Source organism: Lolium perenne, chromosome 5, assembly GCF_019359855.2.
Source record: "Lolium perenne isolate Kyuss_39 chromosome 5, Kyuss_2.0, whole genome shotgun sequence".
Classification (NCBI taxonomy): Eukaryota; Viridiplantae; Streptophyta; class Magnoliopsida; order Poales; family Poaceae; genus Lolium; species Lolium perenne.
The window spans coordinates 230,014,482-230,039,228 of NC_067248.2; the positions used below are offsets into that span (position 1 = coordinate 230,014,482).

Sequence of the window (24,747 nt, forward strand, 5' to 3'; positions counted from 1 at the left end):
TTGGGGGGCGTTGGGGGTGGAGGTTGGGTGGAGATTGGAGACTGACGAAAAGCCCAAACTACCCCGTTGGGGAGAAGATATTTTTGACGGGCGAAGCGACGCACGGCTAACCCAAAAACCAACACATCGACTGATGAGCGGACCCGACCAAAATGTAGGACCCACACGCAGTCGCAGGCGGGTATAATACCGATGTTCCATGGCTTTGTCTAGCGAGGGGAATCTGGTGGCGCGCACGCGACCAACCACCGGACACGCTTTAGCCCTGGAATGAACGGACGAGATTCCCCACCTCACAACTGCTGACAAGATCCAATGGCCTAGAATCGTTAATCGCTGTGAGACCCCCTATGGGAGGCATCGTTTATACCTTTAGATATTTATTCTGCACATGAATAACTATTTGCCACCAATTGTTAAAGCAAATGCAACCAATATTGATTAAGGAAAAGCAGGTTCTTCTTGTGCGCATTATTCAGTTTAGAAATTATTTTCGAAGCTGTACACTAGCAGCAATTTTGGAAATGCCCTCGTTCAGTAGTGGCAGATCATTTTTCTCAGAAAGTATTAGTTCTTAAGCTGATGATTTTTTGGATGCCTGTGACCAGTCTCGCATAGTTGCCAAAATCCAGATTGATCAGGTCGAGGACCATTTCCTTTCCGAGGACATTTAAGAAATATAGCGACCGTGTATAGCGGTGACGATTGATAGAATAGCCACCTACTGGTGCGCCGTCGCCCACCTGCGCGCGCCCGTCCCTAGCCATAGGCCACCGACGTGGCCCCGGCTTCCTCTGCCACGCCGTCCTCCTAGACCGTTACGCCTCCTTACACTTTGGCCTGCCAGCGCCCGCACATCTCTGGGCCCTCCTCACGCCACCGCCGGGGCACTCGTACACCTCCCAAAACCACATCGACACCGAGGCGCTCACACCTCCCCATCACGGGCGGTCCACCCCTTGCTCCGCCCTCATTGTTGCAGTTAGTGCGCCTCCCCAATCCGATAGCGCTTTACCGGCGCTCGACCCACGCGACGCCGCCCCTAGCCATGCGTCGCCCCCTACGCGCGCGCTATCGACCCTACCCACCGACCCCGGCTTCTTCCGCCATCGACCCTACCCACCCCTTGCTCCGCCCTCATTGTTGCACTTATTGTAGGAAGTAGTAGAAAACTGAAAAAATCCAGATGTAGAAAAAAAATCTAGTGACCCGTGAGGAAGTTCAAATACTTGATGTGGATAAGTACAACTATTCGACATGAGCAGTATATTTTTTTTTGACACAAGACATGAGCAGTATATGAACTTATTATAGGAAGTACAAGAAAACAAAAAAATTTAAATTTAGGAAAAATAAAACAATTGAGTCACTTGTGAGGAAGTTCAAATACTTGATGGCGAGAAGTACAAAAATTCCACACGCGCAGTACACCCACTTAATATAGGATGTACAAGAAAATCATTAAAATCCAAATATAGAAAAAACAAAATAATAATGTCATTCGTGAGGAAGTACAATCAGTGATTCAGAAAAGTACAAGCAGAGACTACATGAAGTACAAGATGTAATTACAAGAACTACAAAGTGTCCAAAAGAAAATATTCCCACATAAGTTCACATAGCAAAAACCAATAATAATACTATCACCCGTAAGGAAGTCCATATACTTGACAATGAGAAGTACAACCATTCGAATCGAGCAATATACCCACTTAATATAGGAAGTACAAGAAACCTGACAAAGTCCAAATGTAGAAAAAACAAAATAATCCCATCATTTGCAAGGAAGTATGGGCAGTGATTCCGAGAAGTACGGGCGGAGATAACAGGAAGTACAAGCGGTAATTACATGAAGAAAATACTCCCACATAAGTTCACATAGCCACATTGTGAAGTTCAAATATTAAGATCCGGGAAGTGCATAATCTATTAAAATAGAATATAGGGACAATCTACAATTATCATTTCGAAGCACACATGCTAGTTTTTGTAAAACACACTAGTATCAAAAAATTTCCAGGAAGTACAACAACGAAAGGCCAAGAAGTACAAGAACATGTCACGGGAAGTTCAGATGCGCGTGGTTGTGTTGAGAATTTTGTGTGGTCGTGGACCTCAAACGGACAACGTATGAGAAGTACAACTATTCGAAACGAGCATCACAAGCACTTACTATAGGAAGTACAAGGAAACCGACAAAATCCAAATGTAGTAAAAACGAAATAATCTCGTCACCCCCAAGGATAGTTGATGTCGAGAAGTACAATTGTTCGACATGAGCAGTACAATCACCTATTATAGAAAGTATAAGAAAATCGAAAAAATACAAATGTAAAAATCGAAATAATCCCATCACCCAAGAGGAAATTCAAATAGTTGGCGGAGAGAAGTACAACCATTCGATAACAGCAGTACACCCACTTAATATAGGAAGTACAAGAAACTGACAAAATCCAAATGTAGGAAAAATAAAGTAATCCCGTCATCCGTGAGGAAGTACAAGGAGTTATTCTGAGAAGTACAAGCGGAGACTACAGGAAGTGCAAGCAGTAATTACAGGAACTGCAAATTATACAAAGAAAATACTCACACATAAGTTCACATATCAATGTTGGGAAGTTCAAATATTAAGATCCAAGAAGTGCGAAATCTCTTAAATAGAGGCTAGGGAAAATCTAAAACTGTCATTCCAAAACACATGTTTAATTATCGTAAAACACACTAGTATCGAAACATTTCCGGAAGTACAACCACGAAGGCCAACAAGTACAAGGACATGTCGCGAGAATTTCAGATGCGCGTAGCTGTGCTGCACATTTTGTGTGGTCAAAATTATAGATCTATTTTACTGAACAATTTCATGAAACCGCACCAAGAAGTACAACCGCATTTCCTGATAAGTACAAGTTCATGTCGAGGGAAGTTCAGTTCTCTGTTTTTACGGGGCGGAAATCTATTGTCCAAATCTCAACGATTTGATCACCAAGCACTTCAATATTTGTCACCAAAAGCTTTATATGGTAGAGTATATGTCTAATTTCATTACCTATAACATTTTACAACAAATAAATAGATCTAATCCATCAATTTCAAATCATTATCCCACAAAATATACCGGAAACATGATTTCAAAACTTCTAAAATTACTTTTAAACCGTTCGGATTTGGATAAAATGGTAGGTACGAAAAAGATGCGCCATTTTGACACCTTTCCAACCGTATATCATTTGCATTGTTTAAATATACCGGATGAAAATCGTGTCGATAGTTATTCCGTGCCCGTCACATAAAACGGGCGGACAGTAATTCGAGTTTTTCTCTTAAACTGCAAGGAATTAGAGAAAACAATTCGAATAAGAAAGTTGCGCCTAGTTCATAGCTTTCCAACGCCATATCATTTGCATCATTCCAACAAACGGTCGAAACAAATCATCCAAACTACTGTCCGCTTTCTTTTAAGTACGTCCGAATTTCGGTATTTTCAAAATTGTTCAAAAACTGTGAGGATTTTGAAAAAATGTAAAACATGAAAAAGTTGCGCAATTTCATTATCTATCCAACGGTATATCATTTGTACATTTTCGATGAGAGATTCGAAAATCAAACTAAAAGTTCGTTTTCTGGCCATATAAAAGCATTTTCGTATTATTAAAATTAAATTTAAACCGTGCATAATCTGTGAAAGTTGTGAACATGAAAAAGTTGCGGTTTTTCATTATCTATCCAACGGTATATCACTTGCACAGTTTCGACCAACGGTTGAGAAAGTCATAGTACAATCAGTAGCTCTGAAGAAGATGGGAAGTTCAGGCAAGTTCCGACAGAAAGGTCGACCCTCTTATCCAGGAAGTTCAACCTTGTGTCCAGAGAAGTCCAAGTCGGTGCTCAGAATATTATTCTGCAACCGGTTGTAGAATAGTACTGGTATATATATATATATATATATATATATATATATATATATATATATATATATATATAGGGTCGCACTATTCAAAACCGGTGCTCGTAATATTATTCTGAGCACCACCGGCCCTATAAGGAGCAGATCCGCGTTGGAAAACCGACCAAACCCGCTCCCGAAAAAAGAAAAAAAGAGCACACAACCTACTTTCTATCGATCCCAATCGCGTGCGCCGCCTCCAGCGAGCTCCTCCCGACACGCCCGGCTGCCGGATAGAACCTCCCCGCGCGCCCAGCCGCCGGAGATCCCCTCCCCGCGCGCTCGGCCGCTGGCGAGCCCCCTCGCCGCGCTCTGCCGCCGTGCCGCCTGCCCCCGTATCGTGGACGCCCGCAGGCCGCTGCCTTGGCAGGCGTGGCCCTTCACCGGCGCGCCTCGTCGGCCGCCGCGGCCCTCAACAGGCGCCCCTCCACGGCCGGCGCGGCCCTGAATCGGCGCCCCTCCATAGGCCAGGGCGCCCCTGCCGCTGTCCCGCGCCACCAGTCAGGGCACCTCCGCAACCCCCGGTTCCTCGTCGCCTCCACGGGCCACGAGCCACCAAACCTCCCGCCTCCGATTCAACCTCCGCCGACGCGTGATAAAGAGCTCTTTATTTCTCTGCATGCGTGTGCCGCTGATGCTAGCTGCTATCTCTCTCGCTCGTCCCTGCAGCTCAAGGAACGTCTTCAGTTCTTCAGTTCTTGCTGAAATTTTCGTTCCCTCGTGTTTTACATAGTTGAGCTGGCACATTGATTTGGGCAGTACAACTATTGTACCATAGGCAGTACATCTAACAAGAGAGATGAAAAAAAGGATTCTAGGAGGTAGACGTACGCACTTTGTTTTCTTCCGGCAGTACTAATAAAATTATCGCTATTTTATAACTGACGGCTCGCTTCTTTGTGTGGACAGCAGCCAGGAGCGTCGAGAGCGATAGCAGGAATCTGATGCGGAGAGGTTGCAGACGACCGCGTGTTTCTCTGTCCCTGATCCCTCTCTGAAGGTAGTACATTTGCTTATTAGTCAACAGTTCATAGTATTTTGGCAGCGGGCAGTGCACGTCCTGAAGGAGTGCTGCTCGATCTCTGATTGTTTCCAAGAGCTAGCTTGCCAGCTCTTGCTCTCTTTTTTCCACCTGCTATCTGGTGGCATGGTGCACAAATTCACCATAGCAAACCATATGATTGAAGCTTGCAAACAATCTAATATGTTTTGTGCCCCGTACATGTTTGTTCTCATGACTATGAGGTTTAATCCTAATTTGCTACTGTTTTTTTATAGTGAGTCTGCCTTTTTTTTTTGCCTCACTACCCGCTTGACCCTCTAAGTTCGTCATGCGCATCTCTACCGATCTTCAGATTTCATGTTATTTTTTTACCTCTCTACAATCTAGTGGAATTATTTGATAAAAGATCCTGCAGCCAAAGAAAAAAAAGGTAGGACCACAATCTACTGGGCGATGCAGACTTTTTCATGTCGTTGTTTGATATTGTTGTTGATGCACCAAATAATCAAATTGCTGCTTCATTTTGCTTCTAAGTGAGTGATGTGAGAATTTCATTGGAAGAACTAAGAGAACTGAGCTAACGATGGTGAGTAGAATTTGTATTTTGTACCCATGCCTGAAAGCGGACATTCTATTTCTTAATAACATTTCACTCCCACTTTCATAGTTTCACCTCATATGATAGATCACTTTTCCGCCATGGCTCTGATATAATGGGCGCGTTCTTGTTTTTCTGAAGTATAACATGAGATCGTTTCTAAGCACCGCCTGAGAATAAGTTGGTGTCTGTTTTGTGTCCACCCGCTGCTAAAATCAAGGTACATCATTTGCTCAGAAGCACGTAAGATTTGGAAAATACACTCGTTGAGCTGATGGCTCCTGGCCATGGCAGTCTTTAATTTAATTAGACCCACGTTGTGTTTTTCCAGCTTCTTTAATACCTTTGTTTGTTTCTCTAGGTACGGGTGGTTTCAGGGTACACTGGTGGAAAAACAGGCTTCGGGTGAGCCCCATAAGTCGCGATGCTGCAGGAACCGCGACTAATGGTACCTTTAGTCGCGGTTCGGGAGGCGGACCGCGACCAAAGGCCTGGGCCCAGGGCGCTCGGTGGCCAGCCGGTGCACGTGGGGGGCTTTAGTCGCCTCCCCAACCGCGACTAACGGGGGGGGGGGGCTATAAATTCTGGCGCCGAACCGCCGCGTCGAACACTTCGCCATCGTCTTCATCGCGCGCCTGGAGGAGGGAGATCGTCGCCTTGAGGATCCGCACGCCGTACCGCCGCCGTTCGTCTCCGCGCCGCCGTACCGCCGCCGTTCGTCTCCGCGCCGCCGTTCGTCTCCGCGCCGCCCTTCTCCGCCCTGCGCCCCTCCTCCTTCTCCGCCCTGCGCGCGACGAGACATTCCTAGCCGGGGCCGCCGCCGGCCGCCGCACGCCTGCGCCCTGCCTCGGCGCCTCTTGCGCCCGGCCCCCTGCTCGGCGCGCCCCTGCCCTGCGCGCTCCCCTGCCGCGGCCCCCCGTTCGCCGGCCATATGATGGCCGGGGGCGGCGGCGGCGCCGCCCGCGCGCGTGTATACAGAGAGAGGCGGCGCCGCCCCGTTCGACCGCCCGCGCGCGCGTTTTTTTTTCTTTTTTTTGTTAAGGGAGAGGAAGAGAGAGGGCCGGCCGCCGCCGGATTTTTTTCTTTTTTTTTTGTTATGTTTGTTATTTTTAATTTTAACTATATACTTAACAAAAAAAACTTAAAATTTTGTAATTAACTATAACTTCAACTTAACAAAAAAACTTCGTCAACTTAAAAAGAACTAAAGTTTTCGGGACTATATACTTAACAAAAAGAACTATAAACTTAAAAAGAACTAAATTTTAAGAACTTAAAAAGAACTAAATTTTAACTATATACTTAACAAAAAGAACTTAAAAAACTTAAAATTTTGTAATTTTGTAATTATGTTTGTTATTTTTAATTTTAACTATATAATTAACTATAACTCCTTCTGCCGTTGTCGCGTGGTGTCGCCGCGCTGCATTGCCGCTAACGCCACTAACGTCACAAACGCTACCTATTCATAAAAATGTAACGCCGTCAACGCTACCGCCTCTATTCAACGCGCCAACGCCAACGCCGTCAACGCGCCACCGCCACCGCGAGGGTTATGTGTCCTCGTCACCGCCACCGCCCTTTCGCCACCGCCCTTTCGCCACCGCCACCGTTCTCTCGGTCACGCGGTCATCGTCCCCCTCTCGCCTCCCGCTCGTCGCCCTCTCTGTTTATATGTAGAAGAGATGTGATAATGCATATACACAATTAATTTGTTTTGACTACATGTTTTCAGGACTGACATATGGCGGACGATAGAGCTGACCCGATTCTGGACAACTATGATCCGGACGCTGAAGACCATATGTTCGGCATCATAAAAGGCGATATTCCATATGTGCCGACCGGAGAAGAAGAAGATGATATCTCTTCTTATCTGAACCTTGAGGGTGAAGATGAAGGGCGCCGTCAGCAAGCAGATGATGCCGAAGAAACGTCGATAAACGACGATCTTCAATTGGAAGTAGCAACCACCTCCGGCGCCGAGTTATATATATACATATTGAGCGTCTGGTGATACAAACTAACTGATTTGAATAAATGTGTGTGTACTAACGCGCGCGACTCTCTTTCTTATTTTAGCCCTCGGCCGGATCGTCGAAAAAATCGAGTACGTCGTCAAAGCGTGGCGCAACCAAGACGATGAAACCAAACGAAACATGCACCATCGATGTTATCGATGAACAAACCGGCAGGCCGCTGGAGCCCAGCAAGAACGCCACCAAGTTTGTCAGCCAATGCGGAGCCGTTGTTAGAGACAACGTCTCGATCACCGTCCAGGAGTGAAGGCACGTCTTGGTTTCACTTTTGTCGATAAGAGAACAAAAAAAGATTGCTTCAAGAAGCTTATGGAACATTTCGTTCTACCTCCGGAATACCGCAGATACGATGAGGCGGGTAACAAGATTCAGGAAAACAAGGAGAGGTGCAAGCTAGTCAAACAGTTCGCTCTTTCTAGGATGGCCAACGCATTCCGGAAATACAAGCAAAATCTAGCCCATGACTTTGTCAAGCCGGGCAAGACTCCGGATTTCACAGGACAATATGAGAAACTGCAACATGATTGGCCAGAATTTGTGAAGCAAAAGAAATCGGAGCAGTTCCTTGAAATATCGAAAAAAATAAGGAGAATGCGGCCAAGAAGGAGTACAATCATATCATGGGGCCAGGAGGGTATCGCTTTTGGCAGCCTAAGTGGGAGAAGATGGAGAACGAGCTGAGGGCGCGAGGAATCCGTCCAGGTACGGAGGGATGGGACCCAAGGGCCAAAAGCTGGTGGTACGGGCATGGGGGATCGCTGAACCCGGAGACAGGGGAGTGTGTTTATCAGGGCAAAATAATTACACCCACCCAAAAGCTTATTGAGGCAATGAGGGAAGCTCAAGAGGGGAGGATCAAGTTCAACAGAGAGAACGACGCACTGACAAAAGCCCTCGGGAATCCTGAACACGGAGGACGTGTACGAGGCATGGGGCCCATTCCGTGGAAAGTAGGGTTCCCCCAGAACGATGACCCGTACGGTTACAGAAGCCGTAAGAGAAAGATGGATCGGGATGCAGATGTTGTGGCGAAGTTAGTAACGGAAATGGATGTGATGAAGAAAACCGTGAGTGTACTAGTCGCCGAAAGAGATGCAGCTCGGGCGCAGCATGAAGATCATCCAATGGATCTCGGAAGCCAGCAGCGGAGAAGAAGCAGCGTGGCTTCCACGGAGGCCTCACCGGCTGGTGCACCGACGATAGAAGTTACTGCACCGGAGCCTCTGGTGGTCGAAATTACTGCACCGGAGCCTCCTCGCTACCCCGTGGACGATATAAAGGAGATGAAAGCATGTCTTCTGTATTATCCTATCGGGAACATGTCCATGAAGGTAGCCATCGGCGTGCTTTGCCACTGGAGCACTCCACCACAACAACCCCATTCAAGATGGCTATGCTCGTGTGACAAGGAGGAGATAGTCCAAGGGTTTGAGGACCTGGACATTGACATTGCTACACCTGAAGGGGTGAAAAGACTTGGAGATGTCAAGCGCCAGTTCATTCTATGGCAGAAGAAATTTATCAAGTTTCCAGGCGAGGCGCCAACAAGTCCACCCCCCTACGGTGGTGGTGGTGGTGGCGGTGGCGGTGGCGGTGACGGTGGCGGCGGTGGTGGTGGTGCTTCACCTACACCTCCTTCACGTCAGCCGACGCCGCCCCCCAATTCACCTCCGGTGGGTAAGCAGACGCCGCCCCCCAGTCCTCGTCCGGCGGGTGATCAGCAGACACCGCCCCCCAATCCACCTCCGGCGAAGAAGCAGAAGCAGTCCTGGGTTATTAACCCGGACCCTTATGTACCTAGAACCACAAAGATACCAGAGCCATCACTGAAGCCTCTCATCCCGAGGCCTTGGGAACTTAGTGTCGAGGAAAATGCAGCGGCCGTGGCTGCTCAGCATGAGAAATGGAAGGAGGAGTGCAAGAAGAAAAGAGAGGGCGAGCCCAAGCCAGTATATTCTGACAAGCAAAAGCAGTGGGCTAAGTCATTTTTGAACACACCGTCCCAAGCCGCGAAGAATCTGCCTGACGACTATTTACGTGAACTTCGTAGGCAAGCACTCGCGTTCAAGAGGAACCAAGAGTTGGCGGAGAAGAAAGCCTTGGAGGACGAGGCCGAGACAAAATTAGAAAGGGGGAAAGAAGTTGCCCAGCTCGGGGAACAAAGTAAACAATCGATCGCCCCGCTCATAGTGCAAGCCACCGATCCGGATGCCCCCGATATCATAGCAGCTGCGGCAAAGACATGGATTGACCGTAACGAGTGCCGTAGAACAAGCGGCCGACTTAGGTATCACTCTTCGTGCACTGCTAGGCCTTGATGAGGCGCCAATGAAGGACGTAGTATTTACATATGTGAAGAATGGCCCTCTCATCGAGCCTGCGCAGGAAGAGGATCTACCTCGACAAATGAAAGGTCTGCTAAATTGGTACAAGGGTTACATAAAACATAAAAACGCCAAAGACTATATCTATGCGGAAGTTAGATATGAGCATCACTTCAAACATTACTGGGTACAAATTCATCTGGATGAATTGTTCCAAATTGTTCAATCTCGCGCGACCTCGACAAATCTATCATCGCTGCTACGTTCGTAAGTGATTTATTAATTTCTACCCCATCTCGTTCATTGCCTGCACTATATATATATATATATATATATATTGTCCTAACTATCTTGTTGTGTACGCTATTATGCAGAATGAAGAAGCGGGAAATGCGAATAAGGAACATCCATGATGTTGGGTTCATTGACCCACACATCGTTAATTCACATGTGTTAGAACACCACCCCGCCGACGTGGAGGATGACCTGTGGCGGTTTATTAGAAAACAAAGAACAGAAAAGTGATATTCTATTTCCTTACCATTTTGGGTGAGTGTTTCTGTCTTGAGCACATTCTCTTTTGTTTACTCCATGCATGGTATGTGGCTAATCGATGAGTTATGCATGATCGTGCATGTATCGTGTCCGCAGGTTCCACTGGATTCTTATGGTAATTAAAGTTCAGACCTCCTCGGTTCTCGTCCACGACTCTCGAATATGGATCCGGCGCTTTGGGGCGACATGAGAAAAATGATGCAAAAGTAATTATTTTCATTCATTTGCGCTCTATATCGATCGGCCTATTTCGTTCATCATTTCCTAATATCAAGTAACTAATTAATAACTCTCTTGTTTATTTAATTTTCTTTGCCTCGTAGGGTTTGGAGACGGTTCGTAGATACCAAGGTCGGTGAATTCAAAAAAGAGCTACATTTTAAAATGGCGGTGCGGACGATCGGGGATATTCAGCCACCGGGGACCAATCTATGTGGATACTATGTTTGTGAGAGGATCCGGAGATACCGCAATGAGCGGGACCGAAGTGTGAGAACAACATCATGAGGAATAACCTCCGGAAGACGCTTAGTCCGTAAGCTCGCTTCGACCACTTCAAGAGGAACTAGCTGGATGGTTGGCGAGGGAAGTCATCGATCCTAGAGGAGAACACTATTACGATGACGTAGAACTTTATATGCACCAGAATTTGTAACTAACTTGTTCAAAATTGTATATGGTCATCCGATATTGAATATATATTGTATATGGTCATCCGATATTGAATATATATTGTATATTCCTCTTGAATTCTTTTTGGTTCTAATTTCAAATTTGTTTGAAATTGTACATTCATATGCATGTATGTAGTACCGTAGAATATGTGAAACTCCTTCAAAATTAAAACCCAAAAGAAATGAAATAATACAAATTAAAAAGAAACCAGATTTAGGGGGAGGGGGGGCTAAACCCTAAACCCTGCGGAGGCCTTTAGTCGCGGTTGGCCAGAAGAACCGCGACTAAAGGTCCTCCGCCCTGGCGCTCGCCTGCGGCCCACGTGGACGGGCCTTTAGTCGCGGTTCATAAGGAACCGCGACTAAAGGGGGGGGGGGCCTTTAGTCGCGCTACTTTGGTCGCGGTTGCGCCACCGCGACTAATGGCAGTTGCCAACCGCGACCAAAGCCCCTTTTTCCACCAGTGGTAGAGGGCAGTGTAAATGTATATAAGAAAGTAGTACAACCTGTTTATACATGAAGTACAACTATTCTGCTAATGGATAAATAGATTGTGGAATTGCAAATGTTTACATACCGGAATTTCGCTTATTCACCACCGGGCAGACATGAATCAAAATATAAAATCACGGGAAGCTTCCCGCCACTGCGATAATTATTTGCTCAAAATATTGGAATGGTTCTCCTTCCATATAAATCTTCTCGGTAACTAAAATGTCTGGTAAGTACAAGAAGTAGTGCCTGGAAGTACTAAAATGTTCATGCCAGGCTGTGCATTTCTTAATATCATGAAGTGTAAGTATACCGTGTTCTTAATATCATGAAGTGAAAGTACACTCTGTCGAGAGCGCTCCTCTATGTAGTACAATGGGACATTGTCGAAGAAAGTGAAAATATGGTGTAATGTTATCCATACCAAAATACACACAAAAAAAACACTGGGAAGTACATCAAGCAAATGTTATTAAGTAGAAACTTACGTTAAGGTAAGTCTAGGCAAAAGAATAAATTTAAAATGATTAGATGGGGGTAGAAGAGAACTTAGGCAAGTACACAAATAAACGTTGAGAAGTACAAACCATGGTAATAGCTCAAAAGTACATTGCATCAATCTGGGAACTCCAAAAATATACCAATGAAGTTTCTTTACATGTTTCTCATACAAGCACTGAATAAATATTTCCAACAAAACAACAGTTCCCCTATTTAGGGTCGTCTGATAGGTCTAAATAAATTATCTATTAAATAAGTACACAAATATTTATTTTCGAAGCTGATAGAAACTAAAAAAATCATCTACATGGAAGTACAATATGCGTATTGCGGGCAGTACATAGAAATATGACAAGAAGTAGAATGTACAATTTTAGGGAGCACACATATCAAAAATAATAAAAACTAGCGATCTAAAAATCGGTACGAACAAAAAACATTTATCCCATGGGAAGTGCAAGTTATGATTCCGAGAAGTACAAGTGGTGACTAGAAGAAGGACAAATGATCAACTTTGAAAGAGCAAAGTTCTTCGTGAAGTGCAAAATAAATAATAAAATATCCGGAAGAAGCTCACATAGCAACGTACAAACTTCGTCCTTATTTTTTCATATGTTTCTTTTAATGTGGAGTGAATGTGCACCCTCGAAAATATGGCGAGGAGAAGTACACCCATTCCACATGAGTAGTACAACCCACTCAAACAAAAAACAAATGTAGAAAAAATAAAATAATCCCGTCATTTGAGGAGAAGTTCAAATGCTTGACGGTAAGAAGTACAACCATTCGGCACAATACACCCACTTAATATAGAAAGTACAAAAAACAAAATAATCCCGTCATTCATGAGGAATTTGAAATATTTGATGATGAGAAGTACAACCATACAACATGAGCAGTACAACCACTTATTGTAAGAAGTACAAGAAAAGCGACAAATTTCAAATGTAAAAAAGTAAAACAATCCCGTCATACGCGAGGAAGTTCAAATACTTGACAAATGAGAAGTACAACCATTCGACACGAGCAGTACAACCACTTATTGTAGGAAGTACAAGAAAACCGAAAAAACCAGAATGTACAAGAAAATAAAATAATATCGTCATCCGCGAGGAAGTTCAAATACTTGACGGCGAGAAGTACAACCATTGGACACGGGCAGTACAACCACTTATTATAGGAAGTACAAGAAAACCGATAACAATCCAAATATACAAAAAAACAAAATAATCTCGTTATTCGCGAAGAAGTTCAAAGACTTCAAGTTGAGAAGTACAACCATTCGACACAAGAAGTACACAAACTTAATATAGGAAGTACAAAAAGCCGACAAAATACAAATACACAAAAAACAAAAAAATCCCCTCATATGCGGGAAGTACAATCAGTGATTCCGAGAAGTACGAGTGGTGATTGCAGGAAGTACAAGCGGTAACTACGGGAAGTAGAAAGTGTTTAGATAAAAATTTATTAATTTTTCTGAACGGTTTCGTGAAACCGCACCAAGAAGTAGAACCGCGTTGCCCGAGAAGTACAAGCACATGTCAAGAGAAGTTCAATGCTCTGTTTTTGCGAGGTGAAAATCTATTGTGCAAATCTCATTGTTTTGATCACCAACCACCTCAACCATTGCCACCCAAAGGTTTATCTGATAGATTAGGAGTCTAATTTCATTACCTACAACATTTCACAACAAATAAAGAGATCTAATGCATCAAATTCAAGTCGTTATCTCGCAAAGTATACCGGAAACATGATTTCAAAACTTCTAAAATTAATTTTAAACCATTTAGATTTGGCAAAAATGATATATATGAAAAAGATGCGCCATTTTTACACATTTCCAACCGTATATCATTTGCATTGCTTAAATATACCGCATAGAAATCGCGGGGAAAATCATTCGGTGCCCGTCTCATAAAACGGGCGGACAGTAATTCGAGTTATTCTCTTAAACTATAAGGAATTAGAGAAAACAATTGCAAGATGAAAGTTGCGCCTAGTCCGTAGCTTTCCAACGCCATATCATTTGCATCATTCCGACATCCGGTTGAAACAAATCGTCCAAATTACTGTCCGCTAGTTTTTTGAGTACGTCCGAATTTCGGTATTTTCAAAATTGTTCAAAAACTGTGAGGATTTTGAAAAAACGTAAAACATGAAAAAGTTGCGCAATTTCATTATCTTTCCAACGGTATATCATTTGCACAGTTTCGATAAGCGGTTCGAAAATCGAACTAAAAGTTCGTTTTTTGGCCATATAGAAGCGTTTTCGTATTTTCGAAATTAAATTTAAACCGTGCAAAATCTGTGAAAAGTGTGAACATGAAAAAGTTGCGGTTTTTCATTATCTATCCAACGGTATATCATTTGCATAGTTCCGACAAATGGTTGAAAAACTCGTGGTATAATCAATACCTCTAAAGAAAACGGGAAGTTCAGTTAAGTTCGATAGAAAGTTGAACCCTGTTATCCGGAAAGTGCAACCTTGTGTCCAGGAAAGTACAAGTCGGTGCTCAGAATATTATTCTGCAACCGGTTGCAGAATAGTGCTGGTATATATATATATATATATATATATATATATATATATATATATATATATATATATAGAAACTCTATTAGACTCCATGGGTGCAGAATAAGTAATTCTACACCCGGGTCGGTCGACCGAGCCAGACTGAGCCTGCTTCCGGTTGCGGCTCCGTCAGATGTATATTTTTGGGGTTTATTACCTCGCCGGTTTTTCTTATCGTGGGGATTCGGACATGGGTTGCCCATTGGACCCAGTTTCCAGAAACTGCCGGCGTGCGCTCCTCCAGCTCCAAAAATCCGGCGACCACCAGATCCCCGCCGCTGCCGCCCGAAGAATCCGTGCCCCAGCGCATTCCCCCTCCTTTTCGACGACCCCAGGTCCGCCCTACCCTCGCCGGCGGTCCCGAATTCCAGGCGGCGCTCGTGGAAAGCCCCGACGGGAGCTGCGCGCGGGGCGCTTCCCGGTAGACGACGACGCGTCCACGAGCTACTGCACGGCGTTTTCCATGGTGAGCCTGCAGCCGCCGCGCTTCCTCTCCCCCATCCAACAGGTACTCTTCCGCACGGCCGCCCCTGTTACAGAGGCAAGTACTCCTCCCCATCCTCATCAGCTCTGGGCAAATTAATTTTCGAGGTGGCTCACGTATCCTTTTGCAGGGAATGAGCGGGTGGCGTACCAGGCTGCGCGGACACTCTCCAACTTGTGGATCCTTTCTTCAATAGGAGGTGCGTCCCGATCTGCAGCACCACGTTTCCTTGACTTGTTTGTTGGATACAGACATACAGTTAGCTAGCCATGATTTTTTTCTTCAAGAGCAAATAAAGTGGTAATCTTGCAAGTGGCATGTTTAGTATTAGATTGGCAGTTCGGTCTTTGCGGTGGGCTCTTATCTTTCTGCTCAAGTATGGGATAAAAAGACTTGATCTTGCAATATGGGGACAAACCAAACATTCACTTTTTGTAGTCCTTTCGTTGTGTTCTGCCCAGTGACGCGGCAATAGTCCTACATCTATCTCTATAGTCCCCCTTTTCAGTTTGACCTCTTGCTCTGAAGATTCAGTTTTGTGCAGATGCAGCTATGTTAGATAGACTTTGCTAATTCTCATGTTATTAATCAGGGGAATAGGTCATGCTGGTGATGTGTTGTTATGCATTAGTGTAGGTTTCTGCCAGGATAATGTCATAATTTTTTTTGCAGATGCACGTCTATATGAATAGTTAATGATGTGATGATACAATTAAAAACTTGAATCTAATTGTCTGCTATGGGCTTACCATATTTGTAAATAGCTTAGAATTACTACGTTATTTCTATTGCAATTTAGCTCCATTCTGCCTTTTCCCTCAGGAATATATTCAGCTTCTTTGGGAGGTACATATTTTTCAGGTTCACTTACCTGCATTTACCTAATCTGTCGCTAAAGCTTCAAGTTTTATACGGCTTGGTTTTAAGTTTACGATTCGGTCTTTTCATTTAAATATATAAAAAAGTTTGGTCCACCTTCTACATGTCGCCATTGGAATGAATCAATCATTTTTTACTGAAAAATACTATTTGTGGGGTTTTGATCCCTACTGTGTCTTACAAATTCAGCTTTTCTTTCTGGCAAATTCAAACAAACATAATTTATGTTTACTACCAGCATTTGATTCTATTAGGAAGATCTGTATCATTATCTTTGCTTAAGGTTCATGTTTATCTTTGACATAATTTCGTGTCTTTCAGAGCTATGCATTGAAATATGATAATTAGTTTCTTCTTCTTGACTGTTCATCACTGTATGACTGCTATTGAATTATGATTTTGATTCATCTGCATGCTTTTCCATACATTGCATAACATGCTATTTGAAAAAATACTATTTGTGTGGTTTTGTAATCCCTAGTGTGTCTTACAAATTCAGCTTATCTTTCTGGCAAATTCAAACAAACATAATTTATGTTTACTGCCCAGCATTTGATTCTATTAGGAAGATCCGTATCATTATTTTTTCTTAAGATTCATGTTTACATTCGACATAATTTCCTGTTTTCAGAGCTATGCATTGAAATATGATTAGTTTCTTCTTCTTGACTGTTCATCACTGTATGACTGCCAATGAATTATGATTTTGATTCATCCGCATGCTTTTCCATTAGTTGCATACCGTCCTATTTAAAAAAAAATACTATTTTTTTGGGTTTCCGGTCCCTGCCGTGTCTTACAAATTCAGCTTATCTTTATGGCAAATTCAAACAAATATCATTTATGTTTACTGCACAGCATTTGATTCTATTAGGAAGATCTGTATCATTATTTTTGCTTAAGATTCACGTTTGTCTTTGACATAATTTACATTGAAATATGATTAGTTTCTTCCTCTTGACTGTTCATCACTGTATGACTGCCATTGAATTATGATTTTGATTCATCCCCATGCTTTTCCATTAGTTGCATAACGTGCTATTTAGTCATTTACGTTTTGCCATTTTTGTAGTAGGCCAATAGCTATAGGCGAGACACTACTTCTAAAACTTTGCTTGATATTGGGTGGGCGCTGGATGGCTTCGGAGCAAGAGAAATTCGGTCTCATGAGAGCACATATGTTGCCCCTAATGTGATTTGTATTGTTTGTCTGCGGAAGTGGGTATATGTAGAAATAAGGAGTGTGCCTAAAAAAATATTTGTTTCTTGACAATTTGAAACAAACCTTCCTCTTACTTCAAGGACATCCAAATACCAATAAAGCGAGTGGGTATATGTGATGGACTGGCCATCGGTGATCTCTTTGTCGGCTTGAACAATTTTATTGGTGGGTTCGATTTTGGCTATAGCGGCATGTCCAAGGTCATAGTCGAGCAACATGCTTTCTCAGTTGCCACTAATTAGTTCCTGGCTGATATTTCAAGTTTCAGTTGATCTTTTGCTTATTGGTTGTGTTAGCAGGGTCTAACCCTGCGATGTTTATATTTGCCCCAGGCTGACAAGGCAGCTCGTTGTACTACATGTCTACATGTCCTCATCGAAGGACCTGAATGCGGACGAGTTTTTCGGATGGGTGCCAGAGATGCACTAAAGTGGTCGATACCGGGAGCTCCTGTCTCCACCGACGGCCTCAACCCTCCAGTGCCAGAGGGGCCAAGGCTCTTATGGTGACTACGACAACAGCACATTTTTTCAAGATATTGTTAGCTCCTCGAACAGTTATCTCCAGTATTGCTTCCTGGGGGACTAACTGGCTGTGACAAAGCACTGGAGAAAATGCTAGCGATGGTCAGAAGATATAGTTATTGGAGAAAACAATGTGATTCTAGTCATTATACGGTCGGCGGAAAGGAGCTAGCGTCCAAGACACGACATGATTGTGTTAGTCAGGTGTGTTCTTTACCTGGGTAGCTAAGTTGGTGGAGCTATCACTGGCGTCTTTTTGGAAATAAAATGTAATTTGTGGCTCTAAATGCCCTGTTTTGGAACGCCGGAATTTCATGGAACCTGAGTTGGAAATTGCGTTGTTTGTTGTGAAATTCTTGCGTTGCAGATCCTTCCAAGACGAATAGAACAAGAATGGATAATATGTTCTTCCAAATATGGTTATGCATTTTCAGTACAATTAGTTAAGTCTGGTTGTTACTTTCACTCTACTATTTTTATTTTATTTTATGAATCCCTTCTGAATTTCAAAAAATGTTAAATATGATTGCTGAAAATAGATTTAGGGCTAAAAATAAACTTTTGTTTACTTACATACACCAATTTGATTTGTTGTGGTTTATTAGTACTCCGTATTAAAATTGTACTCCGTACTAAGATTGTTGGTCGATGCAGCTAGCAATGACTCGCCGCTCGCTTTTTCCTATTTGGCCTAATTCTTTTACGTCACGTCCACATTTGTTTGACGGCTCGGCCGTAACTTTATTACCTCATATGTTCGGTGGACCTAATTCTCTTACATCGCATCCCTTGGTTTTCTACGTCGCTTGGTACGGGGTGATGGTGGTGCGTCGCGTGGATCGTGGGCCAGCTACGGTTATACGGCGCGGCCAGCATCCGGAACGCACACAACAATTTTTTTACGTCGTCTGCCGCTGACACCATACGTAGATACGCATATTTTCGCTTTGTAGTACACAGACCTCAAGGTATACATACCTAAGTTACACATCTCTCGTATACGATCATACAAAAGTATATATGATACTTTATCGATTTGAGTATGTTCGTATATTGTATCTAAGATACTTCATACCAACTTTGGTGAAAAAAATTAAATACACCCATAGTTTGCACTACATATACAAAATACATGCATATTTATATGTAAAGAAATAGTGTACGTAAAAAAGTGTACATACTACCTACAAACTAGTATATATACTACCAAAATATTTTTATATACTTCATACTACATGTATATACTCTTCGGTATGATAAATACTACCTAGATTGTGTGAAACACATGTGGAAGTAACTATACCCGGGTGTAGCATAAATATGTCATATATATATATATATATATATATATATATATATATATATATATATATATAGAGCCCAACTATTCTCGAACCCCCCTTAAGAGTGGTTCTAGAATAGCTATTCTAGAACCCCCCCTGAACCAACCGAACCAACTATGAAGCGAACCTTCTGCCGCGCGCTCCCACCTCCCGCTGCTGCGCGCCACCCGCGATCTTCACGCTTCGCCCGCGCCGCCACCTCCCGCACGCCCGCATCGCCGCCCACCTCCCGCGCCGCACCGCGCCTTCACCCTCCCGCCCCGCCCGCGCCGCCCATCTCTCAGCGCCGCCCGCGCCGCTTCACCTCCCACACCGCGCCGCCACCTCCCGCGCCGCACCGCGCCGCCCACCTCCCGCCCCGCTTCCGCGCGCCACCTCCCGCGCCGCTGCGCGCTGCCCACCTCCGCACCGCGCCGCCCACCTCTCGCGCCGCACCGCGCCGCCACCTCCCGCTCCGCGCCGCCGCCTCCCCGCCGCGCGCCTCCCATCTCCCGCCCCGCGCGCCGCCCGTGATCTGGCCTACACTTCGCCGCTGCCCGTTACCCGTCCTACGCGCTGCCAACGCCGACCTCCCGGCAAAGACTCCGTAGTTCACATCTGCAAAACTTGGATGTTCACATACACAAAAATTGTAATTTTGGAAAAATCTCCAGATTTCAAAAAATCAGGAAGTTCACATCTGCAAGACTTGGTTCACACTCGCAAAATTCAGAAGTTCACTTTCGCCGAATTCAGAAGTTCAGAAGGCTGCTGCATAACTAAACATGAAAAAACGGAAGTTCACTTCGAACGCAATAGAAGTTCACATTATTTTGGGAAGTTCACTTCGAACAAAAGACAAACACAACTCGGAAGTTCAATTTGAACATGTGGAAGTTCGCTATATTTTCAGAAGTTCACTTGCCACCACCGGGAAGTTCATTTACCTCCATACGGAAATTCACTCCCCGTATAGAAGTTCATATTTGAAATGGAAGTTCACTCTTACAATGTTGAGGTCCGTCTGGAAGTTCAGATGCAGAGAAGGGGAAGTTCAGATAGTGCAGATGCGACGGTAGTTCGCTATATTTTCTGAAGTTCACTTCAAACTAGACCAAAGTTTTGGAAGTTCGCCCTTTACAATATTGAAGTCCGTCGGGAAGTTCAGATTCAGGGGAGAAGAAGTTCACATCCACAGAAGTTCGCTATAATTTTATTACATGCCAGAAACTTTTATACCGCGATCGGAAGTTCACTAACAGATATAAAGGAAGTTCAATTCTATATTCGAGCACCTCATACACTCTGTTTTTTGGACGGAAATCATACACATAGAAATCGTCCGTACAACCACCGATTGCGCAAATCGACCAACTCAACTTACAATTAGCACTAATATAACTCTACTAATACTCCAACATATCGCAAATGCCACACCTAATCAATCTAGATGAGCCAATTTCGAAATGTTCTTGTGTCGGCGTTATCTTCACTTTTATGTATTTCTGAAATTAAACTAAAACCATTTAGAATTTGGAAAAACATTCAACATGAAAAAGATTCGCCTAATCAATATCTTTTCAACGCAATATCATTTGGAAAATTCCGATAAGTGGTTCGGAAATTAGCCCCAAAAAACAGTTCGAAAAACCGAGAAGTTCAAAAAACGTAATCACGTATTTTCAAATCTGCTCTTAAACTGTAAAGAATTTAGAAAAGTGTTCTTCATGAAAAAGGTGCGCCTAGTCAGCACCTTTCCAACGGCATATCATACGCATCATTCCGATAAACGGTTTGAAAACTGGAACCCCAAAACTGTACAAAAATAGAGAAATCCGCGAAAACGTTGTTTTGTATATTTCAAATTAGTTTTAATCAATGTAGAATTTGGGAAAACAATGAACACGAAAAAGTTGCGAAATTTCCGTGCGAATCCAACGGTATATTATACGCATCAATCCGATAAGCAGTTTGAAAATCATCATGAAAATACTGTCCGCACGAACATGCAATTCTGGTATTCCATCGAGAAGTTCACTAGGAAAACACGCGGAAGTTCAGAAAGGGTTCGAAAATAGTTATTCTTTACAGTTTAAGAGCATGTTTTCCTAGTGAACTTCTCGACGGAATACCAGAATTGCATGTTCGTGCGGACAGTATTTTCATGATGATTTTCAAACCGCTTATCGGATTGATGCGTATAATATACCGTTGGATTCGCACGGAAATTTCGCAACTTTTTCGTGTTCATTGTTTTCCCAAATTCTACATTGATTAAAACTAATTTGAAATATACAAAACAATGTTTTCGCGGATTTCTCTATTTTTGTACAGTTTTGGGGTTCCAGCTTTTCAAACCGTTTATCGGAATGATGCGTATGATATGCCGTTGGAAAGGTGCTGACTAGGCGCACCTTTTTCATGAAGAACACTTTTCTAAATTCTTTACAGTTTAAGAGCAGATTTGAAAATACGTGATTACGTTTTTTGAACTTCTCGGTTTTTCGAACTGTTTTTTGGGGCTAATTTCCGAACCACTTATCGGAATTTTCCAAATGATATTGCGTTGAAAAGATATTGATTAGGCGAATCTTTTTCATGTTGAATGTTTTTCCAAATTCTAAATGGTTTTAGTTTAATTTCAGAAATACATAAAAGTGAAGATAACGCCGACACAAGAACATTTCGAAATTGGCTCATCTAGATTGATTAGGTGTGGCATTTGCGATATGTTGGAGTATTAGTAGAGTTATATTAGTGCTAATTGTAAGTTGAGTTGGTCGATTTGCGCAATCGGTGGTTGTACGGACGATTTCTATGTGTATGATTTCCGTCCAAAAAACAGAGTGTATGAGGTGCTCGAATATAGAATTGAACTTCCTTTATATCTGTTAGTGAACTTCCGATCGCGGTATAAAAGTTTCTGGCATGTAATAAAATTATAGCGAACTTCTGTGGATGTGAACTTCTTCTCCCCTGAATCTGAACTTCCCGACGGACTTCAATATTGTAAAGGGCGAACTTCCAAAACTTTGGTCTAGTTTGAAGTGAACTTCGTAAAATATAGCGAACTACCGTCGCATCTGCACTATCTCGAACTTCCCTTCTCTCGCATCTCGAACTTCCGTACGGACCTCAACATTGTAAGAGTGAACTTCCATTTCAAATATGAACTTCTATACGGGGAGTGAATTTCCGTATGGAGGTAAATGAACTTCCCGTGGTGGCAAGTGAACTTCTGAAAATATAGCGAACTTCCACATGTTCAAATTGAACTTCCGAGTTGTGTTTGTCTTTTGTTCGAAGTGAACTTCCCAAAATAATGTGAACTTCTATTGCGTTCGAAGTGAACTTCCGTTTTTTCATGTTTAGTTATGCAGCAGCCTTCTGAACTTCTGAATTCGGCGAAAGTGAACTTCTGAATTTTGCGAGTGTGAACCAAGTCTTGCGTATGTGAACTTCCCGATTTTTTGAAATCTGGAGATTTTTCCAAAATTACAATTTTTGTGTATGTGAACATCCAAGTTTTGCGTATGTGAACTACGGAGTCTTTGCCGGGAGGTCGGCGTTGGCGCGCGTAGGACGGTAACGGCAGCGGCGAAGTGTAGGCCGATCACGGGCGGCGCGCGGGGCGGAGATGGGAGGCGCGCGGGGCGGAGGTGGGCGGCGCGGAGCGGAGGTGGGCGTGCGCGGTGCGGCGCGAGAGGTGGGCGGCGCGGTGCGGAGGTGGGCAGCGCGGGGCGGCGCGGAGGTGGGCGCGCGGGGCGGCGCGGAGGTGGGCGGCGCGGGGCGGGCGGAGGTGGGCGGCGCGGTGCGGCGCGGGAGGTGGGCGGCGCGGGTGTGGGAGGTGGGGCGGCGCGGCGGCGCGGGAGATGGGCGGCGCGGGGCGGGCGGGAGGTGGGCGGCGCGGTGCGGCGCGGGAGGTGGGCGGCGCGTGCGGAGGTGGGCGGCGCGGGCGGGGCGTGAGGTCGCGGGTGGCGCGCGGGCGGGAGGTGGGAGGCGCGCGGGGTGAAGTTCGCTTCATAGTTGGTTCGGTTGTTTGAGGGGGGGTTCTAGAATAGCTATTCTAGTAGCACTGTTATGGGGGGTTCGAGAATAGTTGGGCTCTATATATATATATATAGGGTAGGGTTACACTATTATGAAACCAGTGCTCAAAATATTATTCTGAACATCTTTCACTTATATAGGTGCGGTCCGAGGAGAAAAAAGGCTACGGAGCCCATCTTCCCAACCACCCACGTCCCAAACCTCCCACCACCCGATCTGCTCCCATGCTATATATATATATATATATATATATATATATATATATATATATATATATATATATATATATATATATATATATATATATATATATATATATATATATATATATATATATATATATATATATATAGGTCTGTTATTCTCGAACCGGTTCGAGAATAACTATTCTCGAACCCTTTCTGAACTTCCGGTGTTTTCCTAGTGAACTTCCCGACGGAATACCGTAATTGCATGTTCGTGCGGACAGTATTTTCATGATGATTTTCAAACAGCTTATCGGATTGATGCGTATAATATACCGTTGGATTCGCACGGAAATTTCGCAACTTTTTCGTGTTCATTGTTTTCCCAAATTCTATATTGATTAAAACTAATTTGAAATATACAAAACAACGTTTTCGCGGATTTCTCTATTTTTGTATAGTTTTGGGGTTCCAGTTTTCAAACCGTTTATCGGAATGATGCGTATGATATGCCGTTGGAAAGGTGCTGACTAGGCGCACCTTTTTCATGAAGAACACTTTTCAAAATTCTTTATAGTTTAAGAGCAGATTTGAAAATACGTGATTACGTTTTTCAAACTTCTCGGTTTTTCAAACTGTTTTGGGGCTTATTTCCGAACCACTTATCGGAATGTTCTAAATGATATTGCGTTGAAAAGATATTGATTAGGCGAATATTTTTCATGTTGAATGTTTTTCCAAATTCTAAATGGTTTTAGTTTAATTTCAGAAATACATAAAAGTGAAGATAACGCCGACACAAGAACATTTCGAAATTGGCTCATCTAGATTGATTAGGTGTGGCATTGCGATATGTTGGAGTATTAGTAGAGTTATATTAGTGCTAATTGTACGTTGAGTTAGTCGATTTGCGTAATCGGTGGTTGTACGGACGATTTCTATGCGTATGATTTCCGCCCAGAAAAACAGAGTGCATGAGGTGGTTGAATATAGAAGTGAACTTCCTTATATTTGTTAGTGAACTTCCGATCGCGGTATAAAAGTTTCAGGGCATGTAATAAAATTATAGCGGACTTCTGTGGATGTGAACTTCTTCTCCCCTGAATCTGAACTTCTCGACGAACTTCAATAATATACAGGGCGAACTTTCGAAACTTTTAGTCTAGTTTAAAGTGAACTTCAAATAATATAGCGAACTTCCGTCGCATCCGCACTTCTCTCTCGGATACAGATCTGAACTTTTATTTGTCAATGAGTCAAAGCTCGATGCCAACAAAAGGAGAACTTCTCGTACATACTAAACGAACTTCCCAACAAAGACTGTCTTTTTGGACTAAAAAAGTGAACTCGCATTTTACATAAAATGAACTGCAT

General features: G+C 43.6%; 1 long non-coding RNA gene across 1 annotated transcript; it reads left to right on the plus strand.

Moving 5' to 3' along the window:
* The first annotated feature begins 14,869 nt into the window (after nucleotides 1-14,869).
* On the plus strand, nucleotides 14,870-18,231 carry LOC127302187 (uncharacterized). Its single transcript, XR_007852721.2, has 3 exons — nucleotides 14,870-15,248; nucleotides 15,322-15,390; nucleotides 17,625-18,231. It is a non-coding gene; the product is annotated as an uncharacterized lncRNA (long non-coding RNA).
* The last annotated feature ends 6,516 nt before the right edge of the window (nucleotides 18,232-24,747 follow it).